Raw genomic sequence first — 7,618 nt, 5'->3', positions numbered from 1 at the left:
AAAGTTATAGATTATAATGCTGTTTTGAAAACAAATTATAGTACATGTAGAATCATTTTCTCAATTTTTAAAGTTCACTAAATTTCACTTCTTCATTTTTTAAAAAAACAAATTATAATAAATGCAGCAAAAAATCTAGTTTAATTTCAAAGGCTTTTCTCACTTAGAGGAGAATTTTGCAAAAAAAAAAAAAAAATTATGAAACATCTTTTGAATTCAAGTACTTTTAAAGTAATATAGATAAATAAAAAAAATATAACAAACGTATTCTGTAATTTCATTCTATGATAAAAGAAAACTTACGGTATGACATTTTTTTATCACTTTTGTACCAAGCTGTATATTGAAACCATCACGAAAAGAAAGTAGCTGCGTAATCCTACATTGCACAAGTCGATGAACTAAAATATTTGAAAATGTCATAATTTTGTTGGTACAAGTAGTCTTCATAATTATTAATAATATTACACTAAGTGCCTTTTTAACTTTTATCCTGTGCAAATATTAATCACACATTTGTGTAGTAGTTCCAGAACATAACATTGATTATTTTACAATATTTATTTGCCGAAGAACATAAATTTTAAATATTATTCATCTACTAATTATAATATTCATGAAACCTAAAACTTTATCAATCTGCAACTCTTAAAAACTTACATTTCCGGTCGCAACATAAACTTTTTTGATATGGCAGGCCTCCCTGTAAGTGACGTTCGCCTGTGCAGGCAAACCCATTTCTGGCATCTGTAAAAACACGTTTATGTAGGTGAAATATCATATGCCAAGCAATTTGAACAATAAACCGTAAATGTATATCATATTTTGCGTATATTATATCTGGCGGGAACTGATTTTGAACAAATTAGCGTAGATTTGATTCAGCGCATTTCATAATGTTCTTATTTATATGTATTGATTAAAACCTTGAACGTAAACGTTGTTCTTGAATTAGCGAAAGTTGCTTTCCACCAGGCGCTAAAGAGAATGCCAAATGTAATACTTTTACAGCAATTGAAATATGGCAAAAGAGATAATATGCCTGATACGTAAAATCTGGGGTTACTTATAAGTTTTTTTTTTATAGATTAAACTTCTATTGATAATTAATAGGGACATTTTAACATATATTAAAAAAGAAACTTTCATTAAAAAGAAATGTATTTTCAAAATAAGATTTGGTAGTGTTTGAGTTACGTAATTAAGGATGATTCAATGCATAAAATAATCGTATATAAAGAGAAAAAAATACCATTTAAGATAGAATCAAAAATGTTTCAAATGCGTTATTTTTCTGGCGCGTAAAACACTAAAAAACTTTAAAAAAAAAAAAAAAAAAGAGAGTTAGGGTTCACCAACTCTCTGTCAAAATTTGGTATGCTCAAAATGCATAAATTTTAAATACACATGTAAGTAATATCGTTAAATTAGCATTAAAGCAAAATTTCACAGGGGGGGGGGGGGGGGATCAGATGAGTGATAAACTTAAATTATTAAATGATCCTACATTTTTCTTGATGACTTTTGTATTTCCCTTCCTTTTACTCACCGACGATTACACATGTCCGAGTTAGAGGTCCAGAGATACAAGTATGTGTAGCAAAATTTTCCCATGGTGCCTTTCGAATTCCGACATCTACTTCGTTGTTTAGACAAACTCTGCGATACTCCGTATAAGCGTCAATGATCTTAACTATTGCCAAAAGCAGAACGAATGCGTAGAAGAACATGTTCACTTTTCAATGCCAAGGTTCCTTAATTTTATTCACGAGCAGCTTTTCTGAAAAAAAGAGGTGAAAAAAGCGTATAAAATCTAGAAATCTTACAAGCTTATAAATACATTTACATTTCCTATCAAGGAGAAGAATTATAATTTCGATAATTTTGTCAAAGATTTAAAGCATTGAAAAACGTAACCTTCGAGTTAAAAAAAGTAACTTAACTGCTTTCTATAGCAAAAATAATAATGTGGATAAGCCGGTGGCACTTTTTTTTTCATCTGGTTCTTGGTTATCTGTTATAACCTGGCCCGAGGATGATTAAACTAATATGTATCTGAACTCACTTTTTGCATCTTAGTTCCACTTTTCTTAAATAAAATAATTTCTTTTGTAAAAGTGAAACCGAGTTCAAAATATGAGATCATTTGAGTTATATGGCCGCAGAGGCATAGGTATTTCCTCACATCGCTTTGTCCATTATTTCAACAAAAAGCTTCTATTCTTGGTAGGTATCTTATAACATTATTTCAAACATTTTTAGTCGCCCGCGTGGCGCAATGGTGAGAGCGTTTGCTCTAAGGCCGCGGAGTAAGGAGTGGATCTTTACATGGTGGGTTCGAGTCCCACTGTGGGACGTGGAGACTGGTCCTTCAGATGAGACCGTAAAGACCGAGGTTCAGTGCCGCAGTAGGTGCTGGCACGAAAATGATCTCTCACTGCTCAATGGCCCTGTGTGCCGAGTATACGTCTAATATGGGCCCCGTTAAAATGTGAAAAAATGAAGAATCAAATTAAGCATAATTTTTCATCTCAGATCATTAATTGATAGCTAAACAATAAGATTCAACAAATTTTATCGTTGAAATTCATGAACATACAAAGAGCAAAGCCATACAATGTAGTAGGGGGCAGCCGACATTCGTGATTTTCTGTAGTAAATCGAGGACGGTCTTCATTTCAAAGCTTTTGTTTACTGTCAGCCTAGCGTTGTACAAACTTGTGCGAATGACAAAAAACGCATTATACGTTTATAAAACTTGTGTGAAAGTAAGAAATTTGTACAAGATTAGGCTTGTACTTAAAATATTAAAAAATGTATGAAAAATTCAACTCAGCTATGTTAAGGAAGGCCTGAGTTCACATTTGCGATGCACCGTATGGGAAGTTTCGTTGTGACGTCTTTAAATATTTCACAAGCGACAAAAATCAATAAAACTACATGATAATGCGTAAATGACAACTTGCATTCATTTATTTTATCAATTATTTATAAAAGCATGTAAAATCACAAGATTTGATAACAATACTGTCGAGTAATTAGAAGCAAATCTTATGTCATAAATGACGTCACTAGCCTTGACTTGACGCAGTGCAAGTGATCCAGAGGAGTGGATCCATTGGTTTAATAATTACAAAAATGCTTAAATAAATATAAAACCATCGCCAATGTTTAAATCTAATCAATAAAAATGAAAGGAAAAAAAAAATATTTAAAACAGTTATGTAGATTATCAATTTATCTAGGTGCTATGGAGCTGCACAACGACAGAGAATGTAAAGAATATCGCTAGGACGATAAGTGTATTCCTGATTAACCTCAAAAGTGCAAGGGCATAGACTAGACTGTTTGAGCTGAAATACGGAATATCAATTACTTATATCGTGTATATTTTAAAAAGTGCTATGAGCTGATTCTGGTCAGGGTAACATTATTTTTATTCATGACGGAATTTAAGCGAAGTGTGAATTTTTAGCTATTGTACGCATTTTCAGCAAAATTACGAGTATTTCCGAAACAGTTCAAACTAGCTTCCAGCACTTTTCGGGTAGCCGATGTAAATTGTTTTTAATGTGTAACAATTTTTTCCCCCAAAAAATGCGTATGCCCTTGCACTAGCGTCATTTTCTACATTCAGCTTAACATTTCTATTTTTATACCAGTCGCGTGACACACAGCTGATGCATGCGATGTAAATGGTACCGTGTGCTGACCCAAACCTATCCATTATGGATATCTATATTACCTTTCCTACATGTAAACATTTACTTTGTTATAAAAGTTTTTAAAAATAATGCATTTTAAGAAGGTACTTAGATCGCATTTTCCATATCCTTCCTTAACATAGCTGAGAATGTTTTCCTATAGCAAGCGAGAGCTATTTACCTGTATGACCTTTGTTGAACCCACCCGTGGAATAAATTATATAAAATACTGGTAGTCACGTGAGTTCTACCCAGGTAAACATTCCTCAAAGGTGCTCACTGTAAAAGATAGCCACGTTTTGTATCATTCTATCGAAGTCCTGCCCCATAGAGAAGTTTGTATGCATTTTGTTTTAGGAACACGGGAGGGTTAGGAGAGTTTAGTGTCGTTAAAATGTCATCATACATAAAAGCGTCAAACATTTTTTACATTCATGCAAGACATTTATGATTGCTATCATTGAAAGCCACCTAAATACATTTTTTTTTCATTTTAAAATTTAAAGGACTAATGTTAATACTTATTGCATTATTTCAATTTTTTCTCAGGTAAAATAGTGCAAGAAGTATCATTCGGCAAACGCGCCCGTCAATGATCCACCATCAGACTGTTCAAGTGTCCGATTTAAATGTCTCCTCCCCTTGATTTAAATAAACAAAACTCAAAATAGTTTCGGTACGACTTTTCCGGATTTGGAGTGTCTATAGGCATTTAAAAATCTTCATTTGTTTCAAATTCATGCTGATTTAGGAGATGTTTTAACGTGATTTTAATTAGAAATATCCACTTGTGTTTAACTATTACCAGAAGAGAACAATTTCATAATATATTCTAAAGTAATACGGCACTGAAAAGGGCCCATTAAGCATTGCTTTAGTGCACTTCTCCTTTGCAGCCCTCCACCGGCAAGTGGTGGCGTTTCAAAATGAGTGAAAAAGTCTCGAAAGGGACTTTAAACAAACAAATATTTTTATGCATGTTAACAGCAATTGCCAATGATCGTTATCTTCCTCAGAAAATAACACTAATTTAAGGTTGAAAGGCCAATATAAGTTTGTAAGCTGCCATTAATCGCCGGTTGTCTGCAATAAAGACTGGCCATTGTGAACGAATGAGGATGCTATTTCTAAACAAGACTTCTTTGGTAAATAAATCTGACTTCTCGCACACAAAAAAGGTTCACATGCTTATTACAAAGTTTATGTATTAGAATAAGTAATAGACAAAAAGTGTTGGTAGATGATTATGTTGTCTCAATAAAAGAATTCAGAAACGGTGCAGCACGCAATTTTAATATTATTTTACGTCTTTTACTGGTTTTATAATTTGAATTGAGGGCGAAAAAATTTATTTCTATATGAAGTCCATGCATTAACTAATTTACTGTCCTTTGTACAATTACTGGACAGAATTCATCGAACGTATTTCAATAAAAGATGATCGTCAAGAAACTGCAGTCTTTCGAATAAAGATGATCAAGAGTAATATTACGGGAGTTTTCACAGATGTCTCCGCTATTCTTTTTTTTCTTTGAAAAATGGATTTCTTAGTCACAAGATGGTTGCATCTGAATAAAAATTTGACTTTCTTTGTTGTATTTTCCCTTGTCTCAGATTTTTAGAATTAATTATTAAAGCACCAGCTCATAATTTTTTAATGTAATTTTATATTGATTTGTGTTAAATAAATGAAGAATATCATGAGTCCATTCCTTCTATTTTTCAAATTATTTATCTTTATTAATTAAACAACTAATAATTATGTGTAATTAATTATAATAGTTTATTAAAAGTTAATTAATCTCACCCTTTTCATTATGCCAAAATTATTACAAATAAATGTTTCCTGAAACAGCCTGAATAATCTGGGTGGTACATTAGAATTCCTTTTGAGATAATTATTAAAAATTAAATTTTATCTAATAACATTTAATTTTTATTGTCTACTGCTATAAAATTGCATGGGAACACTACTATAGATTTCACTTAATCCATGAAGAGTCTGGATACAAAGTTACAAAGATGTATAATTGTACAGTGTCGGTAAAGATCATTTTTCCCAGTATCGTATACATGTACTGATATGATGAATAACAGAGGTATATAGCGTTCAAAATTGAAGCAGCACAGAAGGGGTATAATATAAAAAAGGCTCATTTTTGCCTTTATAACCTTAGTGGCTCAATGACCAAGTAACTTTCGAACATAAGATTAAGAAAACGGTTTGAAAGCCATTGAGAGTTTAAGATTTACACAAAAAAATTCTTGACATTTGTCAGAGAAAGTGGTTCTGAAATAGCAAAAGGAACAACGAGATTTCAGCCGAAATTGTTAAGGATGGCTCAATGTTTACAATTGCTACTACGGAAATTCAACATTTAAACATAAAACAAAGTTAAAATTTTCAACTAGTTTAATGGTTGAAAAAAAAAGTTACATGCAACATTCTATTCTGTGACATACATGAAACAAAATTCTTTGAAATGTGAAAAGATTTAAATGTTGATGTTTTTATCCGTCTAATTTATTATTAAAAAATAACATTTAGATATGATGAATATCATTTTGAAAATAAAATTTACTTTCATTATTTTACAAGTCTAGTGACCTTTTTCTTTTTTTTTTTTTTTTAATTTTTACTGAACTTGTAAAATGTATTATATAATCAGCAATTTTTATTTAAGAAAATAATTAATTAAATTTGCAAATTTGACGATTTTTTTTACAATGTGAATTTTTTTTTGAAACTCAAAATGCCGCAAAAAAATGAATATGAATTGAATACTTCTCTAACACATAAAAATTAAAAATGAAGTGATGTCTGGTCACATATATTTAATTATAGATTTCTACAATAATGCCGAATATCTTAAGGATAAGTATTAAAGTAAACCTCTGATATTTATCACTATTATGCACAACAAAATATAATCACATACTTACAGTAGTTTATGTATCTGTGGTGTATTACATCGACTTTACGTTTTCTTTATATATTGCAGGGATGCTATTGAAATTGGACTTTCGAAATATTAGAATCTTTAATTAAAAAATGTACCTTTCATAAAAAGTACAATGAATTTCTCCGATTAATGGTGACCCGTTTCTAAACTCTTGTTGTCACATGCACTTGATGCTCTTTTTACGTATAAGTATCGATATGTACTTTTAGTTCCGGATTTAGTACATATGCTCAAGAATTAAAGATGTTTCGTTGGAAATACAGTATATTCTCATAAAAACAAATATATAAATTGGCCATTTTCGTTACTCTGTAATATAAAATTTATAAACATTTTTCACCCATCACACAAAATTGAACAAAAGGAAAGATTTTTGTTTTGTTAACCATCATCAAATAAAAGTCGCTTAATTAATTATACTAAAAATCAGAAAGAGAAACTCATATCCTGATATAAAAAGACTTAAATGAAATAGAAAATACTTTATAACACAAAAGAAATTTCCATGTTTCTGTCTACTTTCCTTTGCATGTGATAAAGATATCAAACTTTTTACAATGATATATAGGAATTGTTTATTTTTAGACAACGGATGGAATTATCGACTAGTTTTATGAAATGTGTTGTTATATTGCTTTATTAAAAGTACACAAAACAATTAAATACATGTATGCAACTTAATATTAACGTATTACTAAAGTACAAAGATATGGATTTTCTTAAATATCCCCTTCTTTTAAAAACACATACTTTAGTATTCGTCATAGCTAATTTTGATGTATTTTATGAATAATTTGTAAACAAAGGCAAAAGTAAACAAACTATTTGGCATGATGTTTTAATTAATTGCTGTGAGCTAGTCAATGAAAACCTTTACGATTTTATTTTGTGTTCCCCGTCATGTACGCCTTCATTTCCTTTGTGAAAAGAAATATATACGCGTTTTATAGG

The sequence above is a fragment of the Saccostrea echinata genome, unplaced genomic scaffold (genome assembly GCF_033153115.1).
Source record: "Saccostrea echinata isolate AGI-Se365-2 ecotype Australia unplaced genomic scaffold, CSIRO_AGI_Sech_v1 ptg000027l, whole genome shotgun sequence".
NCBI classification, from domain to species: Eukaryota; Metazoa; Mollusca; class Bivalvia; order Ostreida; family Ostreidae; genus Saccostrea; species Saccostrea echinata.
This window is presented reverse-complemented; position numbering follows the sequence as displayed.